Genomic DNA, 22,535 nt, shown 5'->3' with positions numbered 1-22,535 from the left:
TCAATATATATGAACTAATTTTGAAACATTGTTCTTGAATCACTAGAACTTCACTAGAGACATCTATTGGTGAGATAAAAATAATATGAAAACAATACATGTCTTTAGTGAAGTTCTAAGGATTCAAGAACAATGTTTCAAAATTGGTTCATATATATAGAACTTCCAAGAATTTGAGTAGTGTGGTTGTCAATAATGTGTAGAATTGGTGAATGTTACACGTGTGTAAAGTGATCATTTAAACCAGCCTACGACGGTCGTCAGCCCCGTAAATGCCCAGACTTCCATATTCTTCCTCATCTTTGATGACATGTCAATAAATAATACGAATATTTATATGATCAACACGATGTAGGGTAATGTATAAAAGTGAAGCATGGAGTTGGCAAAAGAAGCATAAAAGTAGACAGAATGAATGCATTTTTATCAATTGATTCGGCAGTCACTTTGTGGTAAAAATCTATCCAATTTTAAATAAAATTTTACCTAGTAAATACCGCTATTTCTTAAAATCTACTGTGACACATGTTTCGATGCATTCCGCATACGGTGTTTGAAAATGATGCGGAATGCATCGAAACACGTGTCACAGTAGATTTTAAGAAATAGTGGTATTTACTAAGTAAAACTTAAATTAAAAATGAATTAATACAGTCGGAATGCAATTTTTCCATGTATGGTAGATGTTCCAATGGTGATATAAGGAAAGGGTGCAAGGCTGAGATGAGCTCTGTCCAGCAAACTAAGGAAAGTGTATTAAGATGGTTTGGACATGTGGAACGAATGAGCGAGGGAAGAATGGTAAAACAAATTTACGAAGCGAATGTAGTTAGAAAAAAAGAGCAGAGGAAGACCGAGGAAAACTTGGCACGATCGGGTATGTCAAATACTTGAAAGCGGTCGCGTCAGCAGTCGAAAAAATCAGCGAGAATGAATGATGAGATGTACCAATGTAGAAAATGCGAAGAATGTTTGCAAAGACATAGTGGTATGGCGTTCTATTCTCTCTGCCTACCCCTTCGGGGCAGCGGTTTGATGGTTAGATAGAATATTCACTCAATAAATCAGTGTAACATACTTCCATAATCCATAAAGTCATTAAATAACGGCACTGGCGAGTCATTTGGTCGGTTAGTACTATCAGGAGCACAGAAGTGTTGGGAGGATTATCAGCGTACATAACATTGTCAGGGTTCCCATTTGCGATACGTTAGTACCAATATAAGACAAAGTGGTATAGAATAATATAATCTCTGCCTACCCCTACTCGGAAGAGACGTGATGGTATGTTAGTGTGTTATTAATAAAGCCGTGTATACCACAACTTGCTTCCATAAAGTCATCACTACAGCCACTGGAGTCGATTTTGAGGTTCGGCGCTACCAGGAGCACAGAAGAGTTAGAAGGATCATCAAAGCACATAACATTGTCAGGGTTCCTATTTGCGATACGTTAGTACCAATATAAGACAAAGTGGTATAGAATAATATAATCTCTGCCTACCCCTACGGGGAAGAGACGTGATGGTAAGTTAGTGTGTTATTAATTAAGCCGTGTATACCACAACTTGCTTCCATAAAGTCATCAAATATAGCCACTGGAGTCGATTTTGAGGTTCGGCGCTACCAGGAGCACAGAAGAGTTAGAAGGATCATCAAAGCACATAACATTGTCAGGGTTCCTATTTGCGATACGTTAGTACCAATATAAGACAAAGTGGTATAGAATAATATAATCTCTGCCTACCCCTACGGGGAAGAGACGTGATGGTAAGTTAGTGTGTTATTAATTAAGCCGTGTATACCACAACTTGCTTCCATAAAGTCATCAAATATAGCCACTGGAGTCGATTTTGAGGTTCGGCGCTACCAGGAGCACAGAAGAGTTAGAAGGATCATCAAAGCACATAACATTGTCAGGGTTCCTATTTGCGATACGTTAGTACCAATATAAGACAAAGTGGTATAGAATAATATAATCTCTGCCTACCCCTGCGGGGAAGAGACGTGATGGTAAGTTAGTGTGTTATTAATAAACCCGCATATACCACAACTTGCTTCCATTATCCATAAACTCATTAAATACAGCCATTGGAGACGATTTTGAGGTTAGCGGTACCAGGAGGACAGAAGAGCTGGGAAGATTATCAACGTAAATAATATTGTCAACTGCGATATATTTGCATAAGATAAGGTGGTGTTGTGTTCTATTCTCTCTGCCTACCTTTGCGTGATGGTTAATTGGTTAGTTAGTGTGTTATTAATAAACTCGCGTATACCACAACTTGCTTCCATTATCCATAAACTCATTAAATACAGCCACTGAGACGATTTTAAGGTTAGCGGTACCAGGAGGACAGAAGAGCTGGAAGGATTATCAACGTAAATAATATTGTCAACTGCGATATATTTGCATAAGATAAGGTGGTGTTGTGTTCTATTCTCTCTGCCTACCTTTGCGTGATAGTTAATTGGTTACTTAGTGTGTTATTAATAAACCCGTGTATACCACAACTTGCTTCCATTATCTATAAACTCGTTAAATAACGTCACTGGAGACGATTTTGAGGTTTGGCGCTACCAGGAGCACAGAAGAGTTAGGAAGATCATCAATGTAAACACATAATATTGTCAGGGTTCCTATTTAAATTGTGGCGTTGTGTTCTATTCTCTCTGCCTACCACTGCGGGGAAGAGACGTGATGTTAAGTAGTGTGTTATTAATAAACCCGCATATACCACAACTTACTTCCATTATCCATAAACTCGTTAAATAACGTCACTGGAGACGATTTTGAGGCTTGGCGCTACCAGGAGCACAGAAGAGCTGGGAGTATTACCAACGCACATGATACTGTCAATATCTGCGCTATATTTGCATAAGATAAGGTGGTGTTGTGTTCTATTCTCTCTGCCTACCTTTGCGTGATGGTTAATTGGTTAGTTAGTGTGTTATTAATAAACTCGCGTATACCACAACTTGCTTCCATTATCCATAAACTCATTAAATACAGCCACTGGAGACGATTTTAAGGTTCTGCGGTACCAGGAGCACAGAAGAGTCAGGAGGATCATCAATGTAAACACATAATATTGTCAGGGTTTCTATTTAAATTGTGGCGTTGTCTTCTATTTTCTCTGACTACCCCTGCGGGAAGAGACGTGATGGTAAGTTAGTGTGTTATTAATAAACCCGCATATACCACAACTTGCTTCCATAAACTCATTAAATAACGTCACTGGAGACGATTTTGAGGCTTGGCGCTACCAGGAGCACAGAAGAGCTGGGAGTATTACGCACATGATACTGTCAATAACTGCGCTATATTTGCATAAGATAAGGTGGTGTTGTGTTCTATTCTCTCTGTCTACCTTGTTAATGGTTAATTGGTTAGTGAGTGTGTTATTAATAAACCCGTGTATACCACAACTTGCTTCCATTATCCACAAACTCATTAAATAACGTCACTGGAAACGATTTGGGGGTACGCCGCTACCAGGAGTGCAGAAGCGTTAAGAGGGTTACTGCGTTAGTACGTTACATACAAAATTGCCGGAGGATTCGTCATGGTAGGACAGCCGGGCGTAGGGCCGATCCGAGATGAGCGCGGCGCGAGCAATCGATAACGTCCCCCGGCGCGGCGCCGGGCTGGCGCCGGGCGCCGCGGCGCCTCGCGTCGGCCGCCGAGAGGCGCCGCGGCGGCGGCCCGGCCGCAGCCTCCCGCAGGACCCGGCCAGATACGGCCTACCCGCCATGGGGACGCACCAAGCGCGCTATCATGCCGTATTACATCGACTATCTGATCAATCTGTTCAGCGAGTGTTTTTGCCTAGAATTTTCACTCATGAATTACATGAAATTATAGTAACTTTAAACATAAAGAGTAAATCCACTCACGAGTAGGCATAGGCTATGAAACTTATAAAGTTGAAGCCTGAGTAGGGACATGATAAACGGTGTTGCATAAGCCGTAGCTAGATTTCAGAGTCACTTGGACGTTAGGTAATTAAAAAAAAATAAAAATCAATCTGTTCGGCCTATGGTATAAATATGATGAGAAAAACCGAAAATTCAGGTTTTTATATTAACTTTTCATTTATTGATGACGTGAATCTCTTTCGGCCAATAAATAATGTGGTAAATAAAGCCCAAAATTTACAATATTTTCTATATTTCAATAGTTTTATATAAGCTTTTCTTTAATTATTTCATTAATTGATTCGGCAGTCACTTTGTGGTAAAATCTATCCATTTTTAATTAATGTTTTACTTAGTATATACCACTATTTCTTCAAATCTACTGTGACACGTATTTCGATGCATTCCGCATTATTTTCAAACACCGTTTTTCTTTAATTGATTCGGCTGTCACTGTGTGATAATATCTACCCATTTAAATTTAAATTTTGCTCAGTAATGTCTATCAATTTGCCCAATAATGTGGTAAGCAAAGACGAAAATTTACACTACAATACTCTGGTTTTTATACTAACTTTTCATTTATTAATGACGCGAATCTCTGTCGGCCAATAAATAATGTGGTGAGAAAAGCCGAAAATTTACTAAATTTTGGTTATTTTATTAACTCTTCATTTATTAATGACGCGAGTCTAGTTCGGCCAATAAGTAAAGCTGAAATTTTAAAATATTCTCGTTTTTATATTAACTTTTCATTTATCAATCACGTCAATTTCTTTCGGTCAATTATGTGGTAAGTAAAGCCGAAAATTTACAATATTTTTATTTTTATATTGAATTTTCATTTATTGATGACGGGAATCTCTTTCTCTTGATATGGCGAGTAAAAACGAAAATTTACAATGTTTTAATCTTTATATTGACTTTTCATTTATTAATGACGCGAATCTTTTTCGGCCAATAAATAATGTGGTGAGTAAAGCCGAAAATATAAAAAAAAATAGTTTTTATATTTAATTTTCATTTATTGATGACGGGAATCTCTTTCGGCCAACAATGTTGTAAGTAATGCCTTAAATTGACAATATTTAAGTTTTTATATTAGCTTTTCATTAATTGTTTCGGCAATCACTTTGTGGTAATACTTATTAATTTTTAATTGATGTTTTACCTAGTAAATACGAGTATTTATTAAAATCTAATGTGACAAGTGTTTCAATGTATTCCGAATCATTTTTAAACACCGTATCGTATGATATTTAAAATGATGCGGAACGCATCGAAACACGTGTGACACGTTAAGAAATAGTGGTATTTACCAAGTAAAACATTAATTACATTAGCTACTAAAACTATAGATTTTAAGAGATTAATAGTCAACCCACGCGTTTCTCTGGCTCAGTCTCATTAGAAGAAAAGAAAGAAAATCAAAAGCACAAATTACTCATATTTAATTTCACAATGCTGTCGAAGCGATGAAAATATTGATAATCCACGAAACAACAATAAAAAACCTTGGAACTGTCAACAAGCACGCTCTCCGCCATGAACAATGTCAAGTATCGCGTGTGTTGATGTTACGCTCAACTGATGGCGCTGCCATTGCAGTACAAAAGGGGTTTAAAAAAAAACTGTCAGGTAAAAAACAATATATGTATAAAAATACACCCCTGTATTCAGATGCAATGTTGTGTCAAAATTTCAGAGCAATCCGTGAATTACATTGACAGAATAAAAAAAAATCAAAAACATATGTAGGGTACTATAGTCGACTGATGCGGTATAATCTTGACAGGCAATACGTTAGCCGATTCTCGGGAGTGCGATAGTATGAAGTCGTGACGCAATTATACGCAATTTCAAATAGAGGTACATTGCGACTGGCCTAAATCTAATTCTGGGCATAATGAACCATCATCTTCAAAATATAGAATAACGAGCTTACGCGTTATACAATACGGATATTAGTCATTCCGACACGCTCCATCGGTAGTGTCGGATCTGCAAAAAATAACATAAAAATAATTCACAATATTTGTGTCCAAATTTTAGTTCACAAATCTGGATTTCTCCACTAAGGAGTTATACATATTGACATCTCAACATAGATGAAGAAGAATATCGTAATATGGAATCTTACACAAAAATGATGGTCATGACAAATTTAATTTTCAAATTAAGATAAACAGTTATATTGCCTCCATAATGTAGTGGTTATCACGCTCGACTACCGTACTGGAGGTCCCGGGTTCTATTCCCAGGGTGTCAAATAAACATAAGTGAGTTTTTCACTCTAATATTACCCTGGACTGGTACCCGAAACGAAGGGCTGATCACCTTTCCTTTGTGTGTTAACGACCGAGATAACACTACGTTTATATGATGCAGTGCCCTATGCACCATCGGGTACGGATAAGGGTTAGAAGAAGAAGATAATACTACTTAATGAGTTCTATTTCATTTTAAATTAAAGTTTTACTTATTAAATACCACTATTTCTTAAAATCTACTGTGACACGTGTTTCGATGTATTCCACATCATTTTCAAACACCGTACAACACGTGTCATAGTAGATTTTAAGAAATAGCGGTATTTACTAAGTAAAAATTTAATTAAAAATGGACAGGTTTTTACCACAAAGTGACTGCCGAATCAATTAATGAAGGAGTTTTATTTCATTACACACGACTAGTTTCGAAAACCACAGAAGAAAAAACGAGCGGTTATTTTGCTATACCACACGTCATAAGCCGCCAGAAAATGCGTTCCGTGAAATGCGTTCTTTTTGTCGATGTAACGTGGTCGTTTTGCATATGCGACACTAGCGGCAGGGCGTGTCGAGTTTAGTGCAAAGTTTACGGCGACAGGTTATTTCGAGCTGTTTGGCGACCGTTAAGAGATTGTTTCGTAATTTCCGTAAAACTAGAGGTGAAAATGCCGTTTTTAAACGAGGGCTACCCCCGACGCTAGCTAGTCATGAAAACTAACTACGCTGAATGACAAGGAGAGATTTTTTTCAAAGGAATAACCCGCAAAGCGTCTTAGAGTCTTGTCTGCAGGTTGGATAGTAAGGTTAGGGAAGGTAAATGCGAAAAATACATCAAAACACCCGGACCAATTGGAAATAAATATTTCTTGGGTTTATTTTGCAATTAATGAAAAAACACACTATTATTAATTTTTTTTAAAAGTCTCCGTAGTGTAATGGTCAGTACGCTCGGCTACCGTTCTGGAGGTCCCGGGTTCGATTCCCAAGGGGGGTAAAATAAATATAAGTGATTTTTTCCCTGAAATATTTATTCAATATTACCATGGACTGGTACCTGAAGCGAAGGGTTGATCACCTTTCCTTCATGTGTAAACGATCAAGATAACACTGCGTTTATATGACACAGTGCCCTATGCACCATTTGGGTGCGGATAAGGGTTTTATTATTATTATTAAAAACGTTCTCCCGAAAAATCAAGTTTTTTGATTCTTGAAAGGAGGGAGCGATATGTATTTCACTTTCTAAAATAAAATATTTTCGTATTTCCTTCCAAATTTAGCATTTTACATTTCAGCACAGTACATTCCCGTGGAATTTCGCCAAATGTGCTGACCGCAGCAAAAGGATACTTTGTAACATAGCTGGTGAATAATGCATTCGTTAGCGATAAGGCAGGTATTGGGTACGTGGCACGTGTACAAGCAAAGCGAGCAAGCAATTCCAGAATGTTATAAATAAATCCAATGTTAATAGTATTTCCGACGCATAAACAGCTTAGCATTCCCGCCAGAATATCGGTGCTAACTGTAATTTCGTAAAAAAAAACGCCTAGACTATCGTTTGCAGAGTAACACAGTTTCAAATGCAAGATTCCCAGAGTAACACAGTTTCTAATGCTAGATTCCTAGAGTAACACAGATTTAAATGCAAGATTCCCAGAGTAACACAGTTTCAAATGCAAGATTCCCAGAGTAACACAGTTTCAAATGCAAGATTCCCAGAGTAACACAGTTTCAAATGCAAGATTCTTAGAGTAACACAGTTTCTAATGCTAGATTCCTAGAGTAACACAGATTTAAATGCAAGATTCCCTGAGTAAAAGTTTCAAATGCAAGATTCCCAGAGTAACACAGTTACAAATGCAAGATTCCCAGAGTAACACAGTTTCAAATGCAAGATTCCCAGAGTAACACAGTTTCTAATGCTAGTTTCCCAGAGTAACACAGATTTAAATGAAAGATTCCCAGAGTAACACAGTTTCAAATGCAAGATTCCCAGAGTAACACAGTTACAAATGCAAGATTCCCAGAGTAACACAGTTTCAAATGCAAGATTCCCAGAGTAACACAGTTTCTAATGCTAGATTCCCAGAGTAACACAGATTTAAATGCAAGATTCCCAGAGTAAAACAGTTTCAAATGCAAGATTCCCAGAGTAACACAGTTTCTAATGCAAGATTCCCAGAGTAACACGGTTTCTAATGCAAGATTCCCAGAGTAACACAGTTTCTAATGCAAGATTCCCAGAGTAACACAGTTTCTAATGCTAGATTCCCAGAGTAACACAGATTTAAATGCAAGATTCCCAGAGAACACAGTTTCCAATGTAACATTCCCAGGATAACACAGCTTCTAATGTAACATTCAAAAGTAACACAGCTTATGACGCAAGATTCCCAGAGAAACAGATGTAACATTCCTTAACATTCAAAGTGTAATATTGTCACCAATTCAACATTATACTATGTGTTACATTGTCTCTAATGCAACATTATATTAAGTGTAACACTGTTCCCAATACAACATTATACTAAGTGTAACACAGTACCTAATGCAACATTATACTAAGTGTAACTCTGTTCCCAACACACCGTTATATTAAATGTGATATTGTCACCAATTCAACACAATACTAAGTGTAACACTGTTTCCAATACAACATTATACTAAGTGTAATATTGTCACCAATGCAACATTATACTAAGTGTAACACTGTTCCCAATACAACATTATACTAAGTGTAACACTTTTCCCAGTACAAAATTATACAAAGTGTTACACTGTTCCCAATACAACATTATACTAAGTGTTATATTGTCACCAATGCAACATTATACTAAGTGTAACACTGTTCCCAATACAAAATTATACTAAGTGTAACACTTTTCCCAGTACAGAATTATACAAAGTGTTACACTGTTCTCAATACAACATTATACTAAGTGTAATATTGTCACCAATGCAACATTATACTAAGTGTAACACTGTTCCCAATACAACATTATACTAAGTGTAACACTTTTCCCAGTACAAAATTATACAAAGTGTTACACTGTTCCCAATACAACATTATACTAAGTGTAATATTGTCACCAATGCAACATTATATTAAGTGTAACACTGTTCCCAATACAACATTATACTAAGTGTAACACTTTTCTTAATACAAAATTATACAAAGTGTAACGCTGTTCCCAATACAACATTATACTAAGTGTAATATTGTCACCAATGCAACATTACATCCTTCCCAAAGTATGTAACATTATCTTAATCAAACAACAGTATTACCTCGCCTTTACAATAAACAAGAGGTATATACATATAAGGTAAAAACGCTTTACGTTAATAATATATTTTAAATTTATTCATTCGTTAACCTTGCATTATTTCCTAGGAAGTAAAACAGCTATTGGCGATTTTTAAATGTGCATTTAGATATTTGTACGTTAGAAAATTGTCCGCCTCTGTAGTGTAATGGTCAGCACGCTCGGCTACCGTTCTGGAGGTCCCGGGTTCGATTCCCAGGGGGGGTCAAATAAATATAAGTGATTTTTTCACTATAATATTTATTCAATATTACCCTGGACTGGTACCTGAAGCGGAGGGCTGATCACCTTTCCTTCGTGTGTAAACGATCAAGATAACACTGTGTTCATATGAAGCAGTGCCCTATGCACCATTGGGGTGCGGATAAGGGTTTTATTATTATTATTAGAAAATTGATTTTTGAATTTAAATCGTACATGGTCATATTTTACGACGAGCGACCAAGAAATTTAAATAAGCCTGTGTAAATTTTCCTCCGCAGATTGTAAAGGGTGTTTTTTTAGAGGTATAAAAATTCAAATTTCCATCATCCACCGTGTGGCATGTTGCGCCATATTGTTGATACCAGAGCTCTTTCACATCAATGCCATTCGACTGAGGTACTAATAAAGTCAGTAATCATGGTTCTCTAGCGCTCTCCATTGACCGTAACATTCTGTCCGGCATCTCTTTAAAACTTACAAAGTTGATGCCTAAGTATGGTCTGATAAGCGGTGCTGCATAAGCCGTAGCTTGAATTCAGTCATTGGACATGAAGTATTTAAAAAAAAATCAATATGGATTTTAAATATAAGCAGAATGACGATCGTTGCAATATATAAAGTTTTTACTTAAACCAGCCAGTCCAGAGTCGTAAGTCCTGGGAATACTCATACTTCCATATTCTCTTCGTATAAAAATAGATGTTTCGTCTCTGTTTAGACAAGTATGTCGTCTTAAGAGTGAAATTCCGGTATTTGACAAAATCAATTTAAAAATAAAAAAATACATATTGCGTTTATTTGAAATATAGCCCGAATTTTAAATTATAATAGTTTTATGTGTGTATTTTGTATTTATTGTAAGTGAAAGCACTTGTTTTTTTACCACTATTATTATATTGTTACGACTAGTTTCGGAAGCGAAAGATGCTTCCATCTACGGGTTTGAATATAAACTAAGGCATTCAAAATAAATACATTTACAATTTAATCATGTCTTACAACAAAGTAAATGCCGAAACAATAAATAAAAATATTTTGTTTATATTGGAGAAATAATATATAGCCCGAATTTGAAAGTATAATTGTTTTAACTATTTTGACTGCGATCTCTCAGAAGAATGTGCGACAAATCGATGTATGATAGATGGACGAATAGTGAAATAAGGAAGGAATGCAAAGCTGAGATAAGCATTATGGATAAAATTAAGAAAAGTGTGTTGAGATGGTTTGGACATGTAGAACGAATGAGTGAGGAAAGAACGGTAAAACAAAGTTATGAGGCGAATGTTAGCGGGAAAAGAAGCAGAGGAAGACCGAGAAAAACATGGCACGATCAGGTATGCCAAATACTTGAAAGTGGTCAGGTTAGGAGTCGTAACAATCGGCGGGTATGTATGAGGAGATGCATGAACGTGGAAGAGGCGAAGAATGTTTGCAAGGACAGAGTGGTGTGGCGCTCTATTCTCTCTGCCTACCCCTGCGGGGAAGCGGCGTGATGGTTAGTTAGTTAGTTAGTTAGTTTTAAGTATTTTGTTTGTACAAGTATATGGCATATGGGATATTGCTTGAATTTGAATTTAATAATAAAAATAAAACCCTTATCCGCACCCAAATGGTACAAAGGGCACTGTGTCATATAAACGCAGTGTTATCTTGATCGTTTTTACACATGAAGGAAAGGTGATCAGCCCTCCGCTTCAGGTACCAGTCCATGGTAATATTGAATAAATATTACAGTGAAAAAATCACTTGTATTTATTTTACCCCCCTTGGGAATCGAACCCGGGACCTCCAGAACGGCAGCCGAGCGTGCTGACCATTACACTACGGAGGCGGACAAAATTTGAAATTAGAATAGTTTTATATATTTTTTTCAATATTGCGCAAACGATATATTGCCCGAATTTGAAATGAGAATTGTTTTAAGTATTTTGTTTATACAAGTATATGGCATATGGAATATAGCTTGAATTTGAAATTAGAATTGTTTCATATATATATTTTGAATATTGCGCAAATGATATATTGCCCGAATTTGAAATAAGAATTGTTTTAAGTATTTTGTTTATACAAGTATATGGCATATGGAATATAGCTTGAATTTGAAATTAGAATTGTTTCATATATATTTTGAATATTGCGCAAATGATATATTGCCCGAATTTGAAATAAGAATTGTTTTAAGTATTTTGTTTATATAAGTATATGGCATATGGAATATAGCTTGAATTTGAAATTAGAATTGTTTCATATATATTTTGAATATTGCGCAAATGATATATTGCCCGAATTTGAAATAAGAATTGTTTTAAGTATTTTGTTTATACAAGTATATGGCATATGGAATATAGCTTGAATTTGAAATTAGAATTGTTTCATATATATTTTGAATATTGCGCAAATGATATATTGCCCGAATTTGAAATAAGAATAGTTTTATACATTGCGGAAATGAAACATAGCTCGAATTTTAAATTAGCATACTCAAACTAACGCTACAGATTATCTATTCGTATCTATTGTCATGTAATGTGTCATTTGAGGCAATTTTTAACAAAACAAACAATTTCAAGCGTGTTTGAATAATAGTTTATTAGTCAACCAACATAACTGTTGCCAATACTTGCAATAATACCGAGAAATCAACGTGAATAAGTTCACATCTATTTAAAAACACTGATGTCAGCCGCCGAAGGACGCGCGTCAAAACATTGCGTTAAATAAGACGAAAATCGGACAAAATGAAGTCAAAATGCACAAAAATCGATAGTACAGCACGGCCTCACACCACATCGTCCGAGAATTGCAAAATCTTACTAGAATAGCTGTGAATTAAGCTAAAATCTTATCGGAGTGTTGTATGGGAAATGGGTGTAAACTAGCTGTCATCGCGCACTTTAAAACGCAGTTTTTCAGTTTATTTTCGAGTTTACGCCGAATGTTTAAGTGTTTGGTTATCGATTGCGATGTTGGGTTTACGCTGGGGGTATAAAACGAAAGGGAGATGAACAAATCGATATCAGAAAACAGAAATTCGTGCAGGGGTGTCGGATAAACCACCAAAGATGGCGTTCGTCCCACACGGAACAGATGCACTTTGAGGCGGGTTTCTTCGCGGATTTCGGGCGAAATTGAACGCAAATTTCGGCAAGGGGGTCGGAGAGATGTTGAATGACAAGTACTCACCGTCGCTTTTCGCCATGGGCAAGGATGTTTGTAAAAAAAAACACTTATTATTTGACACTCGCCGAACTACACGCCCTGAGATCGGTTACTGAGGAAACCACAGACTAACTATTTTATATAAAGACCGCCAACTACCTCGATTTTTTATGGCTGGAAGTGATATTCGCCAGCGGCCGGAAGTGACGTAAACGGCTAGAAGTACTAAGCTCCCGGCTGGGCGTGACTTCGCCGCGGCTGAATGTCAAATCCACCCGCCGAAATATTTATCATTCATTTTTCAGGTTAAATGGTATTTATATTGAAATTTGTTGTAAAACATATTTTCAAAATTATAATATTAATATTACAAAGAAGATATTTCACTATCTAAATTTATTTATTTCAGTGTAAACAAAAATAGAAAGGTCACGGCTAAAACGCGACATTTATAAAAAGAGTTCAGGCGATTAAAAATGGTTACTCAACTCAGCCTTACAATGGTAAATGGTAATGGTAATGGTGGTTTTGAAATTATTATCTCAAACTATGTATAAATATAAGGCTTTTCAACTAAAACAAAAACGATAGAATTTTCAAATTACTATATTATATTTAAAATTCTAGAAAATACAATATTTTAAAAGGGCGGAAGGAGTGCCCACCACTTTCTGAAGTTATGTTTCTTAACGGGGGTGCCAGCGCCCCTTTGTGGGCGTTTTGGAAGTCTGGCTAGGCGTTTTTAAATTTTTTGCATTTGGGGGGTGCTGCAGAAGTTCAAGGGAGCGTTGTGTTAAGTAAAAAAAACTACACTTTCATACGCAAAATTTAACTTTAACTTTGGCATAATACTCAATATTATGAAGTTCTTCATAGACGGATTTCTATTTTTCTATCGATAATTGTCTATAACCATAGTCTGTCCATATTTATTTGAAATATTTGAACAACTTGTTGGTATCTCGTATTTTTCGTTCCCGTTTTGGTGTTTTTGTTAGTGTATTAGTGTGTCTCGTCATTTTCTGGTCGTTTTTTGAACAATCTGACGTTTACGAGTCGACCCCCCCTGGAGGAAACTGCGCGCCGGAGACATCTGGCGGTAGAGTTGAGGAAGCTCGATTCGCAGCCCGTCTTACACAGTCGAATTTCAGACATTTAAAAATAACAAGACATTAATTTTAAAGGGGAGTTTCAAAATTTACTTCGATGAATATTTATATTTTATTGATATATTATGAGAGGACAAGACGATGTATAAACCATGCTTATGAAAATGCATTTTAGTGAGATGTTTCTATTTTATTAATGTCATTAATAATTAAGCGTTGTATTATGTGAACAGCATATTAATTTTATAGATTTTCATTAATATTCAATCATTATAAAGATATGATAAGATTCAATTTTAATAAAGATTTTGTAAGATTCATATCATCATACCTTTTTGAGATAATCCATTTGTAAGGAAATTTTGAAATTTTGAATGCAGTCGAAATGCGATCTCTCAGAAGGATGTGCGACAAAACGATGTATGATAGATGTTCAAATAGTGAAATAAGGAAGGAATGCAAAGCTGAGATAAGCATCATCGATAAAATTAAGAAAGGTGTGTTGAGATGGTTTGGACATGTGGAACGAATGAGAGATGAAAGAACGGTAAAACAAATTAATGAGGCGAATGTAATTGGAAAAAGGAGCAGAGGAATACCGAGAAAAACTTATCGAGGAATGCCAAATACTTGAAAGCGATCAGGTTAAGAGTCGAAAATATTGGCGGGTGTGTATGAGGAGATGCATGAACGTGGAAGAGGCGAGGGATGTTTGCAAAGACAGAATGGTGTGGCGTTCTATTCTCTCTGAATACCCCTGCGGAGAAGCAGCGTGATGTTTAGTATGTTAGTTAGTTATGACAGATGAAGAAGTAACTAACTTATTTCACGCCACTTCCCACAAGAACGAGAGAGAATAGAACGCCACACCAATCCGTCCCCTCAAACAATCTTCGCCTCTTCCACATTCATACATCTCCTCATATATACCCACCGATTATTCTAGCTTCTGACCTGACCACTATTAAGTTTTTAAAATATTGATCATGTCAAGTTTTCAAAATAGTCTTCCATAAATTAAGTTTTATATCAGCTACTTCCTCCATATTTTTTGCTTTCCTTAAAAACGAATATTATTATCTAAACATATTATTTTTGTAATGAATAATATCTCGAATACGAAAAGTGGTTAAGTATTTAAAATATTGATCATGTCAAGTTTTCAAAACGGTCTTCCATAAATTAAGTATTATATCAGCTACTTACTCCATATTTTTTGCTTTCCTTAAAATAAAATTACCATATTACAAAATATTATTTTTGTTATGAATAATATTTCGAATACGAAAAGCGGTTAAAGAGTCGATATTTTATTACATTAATTCAATATTACCCTCACACCCTTTAATATGACTAAATTATATTGTATACCCGTGTGGGTAATTCGTTTGATGATGCCCTAACAAGGCGAAACAATTGTCACAATATAATTTTTTATGTGTTTTTGTTAATAAAATACAACTTAGTCGACTCAAAAAATCTGTGTTGGATTTAAAATTAATACATAAATTAAAATGGAGTTCTACAAATTAAACGCCAAATCAATAAATAAATAGTATCTTCAGTAGGTTTTTTTCGTGATATTATATAAATCAATTTTCACAAATTTAAAAAATTTGTAAATCGATTTTCACAAATTTTCGAGTGTGATACGGGCCCCTCCTCACACACGCACACATCGTACCGAAAGGAAATTGTGGCTTTTGGGTTTACACTTTTCAACTATCTCGATAAAGTCGAGGTAACATCCTGTGGCGTCACGAACGTCACAATCCTTGCTCCTTGTAGATCCTTGATCTATCATCGATAGATCTATACAGAAAAATGGATTCCCAGCCAAATGTCTCGATATTTACACACTCCAATACATGCGCAGGGCAGTGTGGGCGTAACTGAGCTACTAGCGCATAGATGGCCCATTTTAGGGCATGTTGTGCTTTGAGTTGCACAATTGACTGTCAGATGGACCATTTTGCGACTAGCAAATCAATTGAGACAACTAGATGACGATTCGTCATTGATTCTTAATGATCTTTGACAATGGATCTTTGTCAGACGGGAGGAATATCTAATTGAACATACTCAACCTATAAAGAATTGTATTAGACTCGTGAAGTGTTTATAACACCCGATATAATCAATATTTTCATTCATCATTTTCTTTTGGAAAATTCGCCTTCGATAAAACGTTATTTTCGTAAGTTGGCAATGAATGACGTCACAGAAACGATGGAGTTATTTTAATGTTGGTGCCATTGCTAAATTATTGGCGGCTCTATTTGTTGATGTCTATGGTCCACCCCCTCTCCCCTCATATTTGTATATCACAAACGGTAGTGTAGTTGTAAACAAACAATCCACACTACTACTACTACAGCTCTATAAACCATAGACAATAAACCATATGACGTCATAAAACGTTCGATGACGGAAATTTGATGACGTATGCGAACGTACGTTTCTCGTTTTATTAAAATATGTAAAGTTTAAACCTTCATATCTCCCTTAGTTCTCTAGAGATTTCAATAAGAATGCTACCGATAGTCTTGTGATTTCATATTAATTTATTAGCCAATAATCACACATCGTGATTTTTATCCATTGAACATGCGATCGAATAAAACTTCGTCCTTATGCGCTCATTAAAAAAAAATGTTTACATATCGCTTACTCCTTTCAAGAACGTCATAAATCAAAATACTTGATTTTTCAGGAGAACGTTTTTAAAGTTTAAAAATATAATAAAATGTATTAAAAATAAATATCAAGCCACTTATTGAAGTTTTTACTTTGCAACACATCTTTTTAAGTAAAACCTGAAGGTTTTTTCTCCATTTGAAAAATATAAAGTATATTTAAAAAAATAATTAAACAATACCTTTTCTTCAAAATGCAAAAACAACACTTTCTGCCCTGTAGCGGGTAAATATTAAGTTAAAAATATGCCTCTTTTGCTGGGATATAGTACATTTTCTGGGCATTCCGAAAACATGCACAACTGAAAATTGACGATTTTTGATCTATGACGTTCTTGAAAGGAGTGAGCGATATATTAGCTCCTTCCTTTTCAGAACCATATATTTATTTTATTTTTTGACATCTCAACAAAGATAAAGAAGAATATGGAATTCTGAGCATTTACAGGGCTTACGAACGTGATAGGCTAGTTTAATCACTTTACACACGTGTAACATTCACCAATTTTACCCATTATTGACAACCACACTACTCAAATTCTTGGAAGTTCTATATATATATATATATATATATATATATATATATATATATATATATATATATATATATATATATATATATATATATATATATATATATATATATATATATATATATATATATATATATATATATATATATATATATATATATATATATATATATATATATATATATATATACATACATAAACCAATTTAGAAACCTTATTCTTTAATCACTAGAACTTCACTAGATCATTTTACGCACGTGTAAAATGCAAAATTATCACTTAAACTTGCTTATGACGGTCGTAAGCCTCGTACCTAAATGCCCATACTACAATTTTCTTCTTCATCTATGTTGAGATGTAAAAAAATAACATCTTGTAGGCCAGTACATGGACAATAGATTGAAAGACTCGCAGATAATATGAGCATTCAATTGATTGCACACATTAATTTAAATTGCGATATGAATCAAAGCAGTAATGCGATCTGACGTCATTACGTGTGTAATGACGTCAGCTAATAAAACAATTCGATGTGTCAAACTCGTCTTAGAGTAAAAATGAATTCATTTTTGCATCCGATTCTAGAATTTATTTTTTTACTCTGTATGACTGATGTACATTTATATATATATATATATATATATATATATATATATATATATATATATATATATATATATATATATATATATATATATATATATATATATATATATATATGAACATATATATATATATATATATATATATATATATATATATATATATATATATATATATAACGTGGTAATATTTTCTTTTGTAAATTGGGTGTAAATAATATGTAAAGTGGGTGTATAATAATAAAATAAACAATGTGTTGCTTTGTAATTAATGTTTATAATTAAAGTTTATTCTTAATTATGTAATCTTTACAATATTTTTCTATCTATCTATCTATCTGATTCTGACAGTTCAGAATATTATATTTTTTCTATCTGATGTCTTTTGTTTTATTCAGTGCGACGCATGCGACATCTGGTGGTAGATATATATATATTTGACAAAATATATATATATATATATATATATATATATATATATATATATATACATATATATATATATATATATATATATACATATATATATATATATATATATATATATATGTAATAAAATAACTAGGTACCTACCTATACATTTTATTAAGTACCTACAAATAGTACCTACATAAAACAGTTCTACCAACAAGATGTCGCATGCGTCACTCAGAAGAAAACAAAAGACTTCCGATAATATTATTAACTGTCAGAATCATATAGATATAAAAATTATTGTAAAGATTAATTAAGAATAAACTTTTATTGTCGTTTCTTTAATTACAAAGCAACACATTGTTTATTTTATTATTATACACCCACTTTACATATTATTTACACTTTTCAAAAGGAAAATATTACCACGTTATAAAACGACAATTTTGTTAATCAAAAATAAAGAAACAAAATAAAAAAAAAATGGATACTGCTCCTCAAACATTAGAAAACTTACTAGAAAAATTAATACAAAATGCTCAGGTAAGCAAACATCAAAATTTAAAAGATATTTCAGAGAAGTTCATCATTGAAAAATTTACAAGCAAAAATCCTAATGCAAACCAGTGGATGGATATTTTTGAAAAAGAATGTATACGTTTTGAGGTGACAACGGATGAGAAAAAAATTGAAATATTAAGATTGTTTATGGATAAAAGTTGTGAAGATTGGTACAGTTCGATGATGATAAAATTTTCCATGAACTCAGAATGGATAGTATGGAAAAACAACTTTTGTAAAACATTTACAAACAAGGGATGGAACCATGTAATGTTTGCATTATCTTTTAAATATAACGACGGTTCCTTGTTAGACTATGCCATAAGGAAGGAAAAACTTTTGTTGGAGATGAGAAGAACGATCGACATGGGTACCTTAGTAGATCTTATTGTGGCTGGTTTACCAGAATTTATAATTAATATGATTGATAGAGAAAAATTAGAAGATACAGTCGATTTATTCAATGAAGTAAAAAAACACGAAAACATTGTAAATAAAAAAAGGTTTTCGGATCAAAGAAGATATGGAAATCTAAGAACTAGTGGTAAAATTAAAGATAAAAGTCCATGTAAGATTTGTGAAAAATTAAATAAGGGAACTCGATATCACCCTGAAGTAACGTGCTGGTTTAGAACAAAGGAGGATGATAAGTTTAATAATAAAAATACTATCAGACATGTAAACAATTCAGTTATAGAAGCTAAGTTAAACGAAACCGATCAAAAAAACGAATAGTAACACCATTAATAAATGTCAAACTATTACTAAATGATCAAATTGAAATATTTGGAATTTACGATTCAGGTTCAAATGTTTCTCTAATAAATTCTAAGTTATTAAAACTAAAAGGAAAAGGAAACAATATGAATGAAGCAGATTTAGTAACAATTAATGGTGTTAAAAAGACAAACGGTTTGACGACTTTGAAAATAAAAATATTTGAATTGGAAAAAAACGTTGATGTATATATTATTGATGAAGAAAATTTCAAATATGAATTTTTGATAGGATTAGATATGATAAAAAAATTTAAACTAATCCAAAATGAAGACTTAAAAATAACACAAAGACAATGCTTGAAAAATGAAAATAAAAAGAAAGTAGAAAAAATTTCTACAAAATATAAAATGAAAAATAGTGAATTTAAAAATACAGAAAATAACAACAGCAAGGAGTGCAAAATAAATTATAATGAACATGTAAAAGAAGAAGATTTTGAAATAAAAATAAATCATTTAAATCAATTTCAAAAATCTAAAATAAATGAACTGATTTGCAAATATAAATCCGTTTTTGCAAAAGACAAATATGATATCGGCACTGTTAGTGGATACGAAGCGAGGATAGACTTACTAGTAGACAGATATTGCAGTAAGAGGCCTTACAGATGTACTGTAGAAGATAAAAAGGAGATAGAAAAACAAATTGCAAAATTACTGGATAATAAGCTAATAGAAGAATCCTACAGTCCATTTGCTGCACCTGTTACATTGGCATTTAAAAAAGAGGAAAACAAAAAATCCAGACTGTGTATAGATTTCAGAGACTTGAATAAAATAGTAGTGCCTCAAGCTCAACCATTTCCTTTAATTGAAGACCTAATGATAAAGACCAGGAATTGCAAATTTTTTTCAACACTAGATATAAACTCAGCGTTTTGGTCTATTCCTTTACGAATCGAAGACAGAAAAAAGACGGGATTTGTTACACAAGAAGGACATTTCCAATGGACTTGCCTACCATTTGGATTGAAGACCTCACCAGCAATTTTTCAAAGGATACTAGGTAACATATTAAGAAAGTATAAACTTACAGATTTCACCGTTAATTACATAGATGATATTCTTATATTTTCTAAAACTTTTGCTGAGCACATTAAACATCTAACACAGTTGCTGGAAGCGATCGAAACGGAAGGTTTCAGGTTAAAATTTACAAAATGCGCATTTGCGTCAGACTTGGTAAAATATCTAGGTCATATAATTCAAAATAATTCAATAAAACCAGTAAAGGATAATTTGATTTCAATAAAGAATTTTCCTGTTCCAAAAACGATAAAAAATGTAAGACAATTTCTGGGGAAAATAAACTTTTACCATGAATACATACCAAAGAGTGCAATAATACTAGATCCATTGCATAACTTACTAAGGAAAAATCAAAAATTTATTTGGTGTGATAAATGCCAAAAAGCATTTGAAATAACAAAAAGCATGCTTTGCTCACAGCCCGTTCTAGAAATTTTTGATCAGGATTTACCAATCAACATTTATACCGATGCTTCTTTAGAAGGTGTTGGGGCCATTTTGAAACAAAAGCAGCCCGATGGTAGAGAAAAACCAGTGGCATACTTTTCAAAAAAACTAAATGAAGCCCAGAAGAAAAAAAAAGCAATATATTTAGAATGTTTAGCAATTAAGGAAGCGGTAAGATACTGGCAATACTGGTTAATAGGTAAATCATTTACGGTTTATTCAGATCACAAACCTTTGGAAAATATGAATCTGAAATCTAGGACCGATGAAGAGTTAGGTGATTTAACATATTATTTATCGCAATATGAATTTGAAATAAAATATAATCCAGGAAAGAAGAATTTAGAAGCAGATTGTCTAAGCAGGAATCCAGTATTAGAATCGAGTGAAAATGCAGATGAACAATTAAAAGTTGTAAATTTGGTTAAATTAGAAGATATTTTAAGAGATCAGAATAAAAATGAAAGAATTCAACAGAAAAAAAACAAATGGATTGAAAAAAACAATGTCTATTTTAAAAAGGTCAAGAAAAAAGAAAAAATAATTCTTTCAGAACCGTTTAGCATCGAAATCATTAAAGACATACATGAAAACCTAAGCCATATTGGAATTGGACAAATGCAAAAGACTATTAGTCCACATTACGCAGCCAAAAATTTGACGAAAAACATAAAAACAATTTGTAGAAATTGTGAAATTTGTATTAAAAATAAATCAAGAGGACAAAAGAAATTTGGATTTATGTCTCATCTAGGCCCGGCCACAAAGCCTTTTGAAATAATATCTTTAGACACAATTGGAGGTTTAGGAGGTTCAAGATCAACAAAAAAATATCTACATCTCTTAGTGGATCACTTTACAAGATACGCATTTATTTTAACCTCAAAAACTCAGAATGCAAATGATTTTATAAAACTAGTCATGAAAATAACAGAAACCGAGGATATTGGTATGCTTCTCACCGACCAATACCCAGGAATAAATTCGAAAGAATTCAAGGAATTCTTAAATGACAAGCGGATCCCAATAATCTTCACTGCAGTAAATGCACCATTCTCAAATGGCCTAAATGAAAGGCTGAATCAAACATTGGTGAACAAAATCAGATGCAAAATAAATGAAAAAGGGAAAAGAAGAGCATGGACCACAATAGCTCAAGAATGTGTTAATAAATATAATAATACTAATCACTCAGTCACTGACTTTTCCCCAAGTTATCTTTTATATGGTACAGATGTAAATATTTTACCCAACGAATTAAAACAAGGAAAATCTAATAATGACTGGATTAGAGACAGGCAAATAGCGCTTGAAAATACAATAAAATCACATAATTACAATAAAACATTATTTGACAAAAATAGAATAGGCTGCGAATTCAACGTAGGAGACATGGTGTATGTGGAAAATGGAAACAAGCTAAACAGAAAAAAATTGGATGAACTAAAAATTGGACCTTATAAAATTATTGAAAAAATTTCTA

General features: G+C 33.6%; 1 protein-coding gene across 8 annotated transcripts in view; it reads right to left on the bottom strand.

Moving 5' to 3' along the window:
* The window catches only part of rhea (Talin_middle and talin-RS domain-containing protein rhea), a 142,521-nt gene extending 129,517 nt beyond the window's left edge, over positions 1–13,004 (bottom strand). For all 8 annotated transcript variants that reach the window (XR_015838102.1, XM_088265982.1, XM_088265979.1 and 5 more), the window contains exon 1: positions 12,907–13,004. The gene's annotated coding sequence lies outside the window, so the exon portion shown is untranslated. The remainder of the gene's footprint in view (positions 1–12,906) is intronic.
* Positions 13,005–22,535: the final 9,531 nt, after the last annotated feature.

Source organism: Brachycentrus maculatus, unplaced genomic scaffold (assembly GCF_059751285.1).
Source record: "Brachycentrus maculatus isolate JH-2025_06_01 unplaced genomic scaffold, ASM5975128v1 h1tg000259l, whole genome shotgun sequence".
Classification (NCBI taxonomy): Eukaryota; Metazoa; Arthropoda; class Insecta; order Trichoptera; family Brachycentridae; genus Brachycentrus; species Brachycentrus maculatus.
The sequence above is the reverse complement of the archived record's forward strand: the minus strand, read 5'-3'. Positions and strand labels throughout refer to the sequence as shown.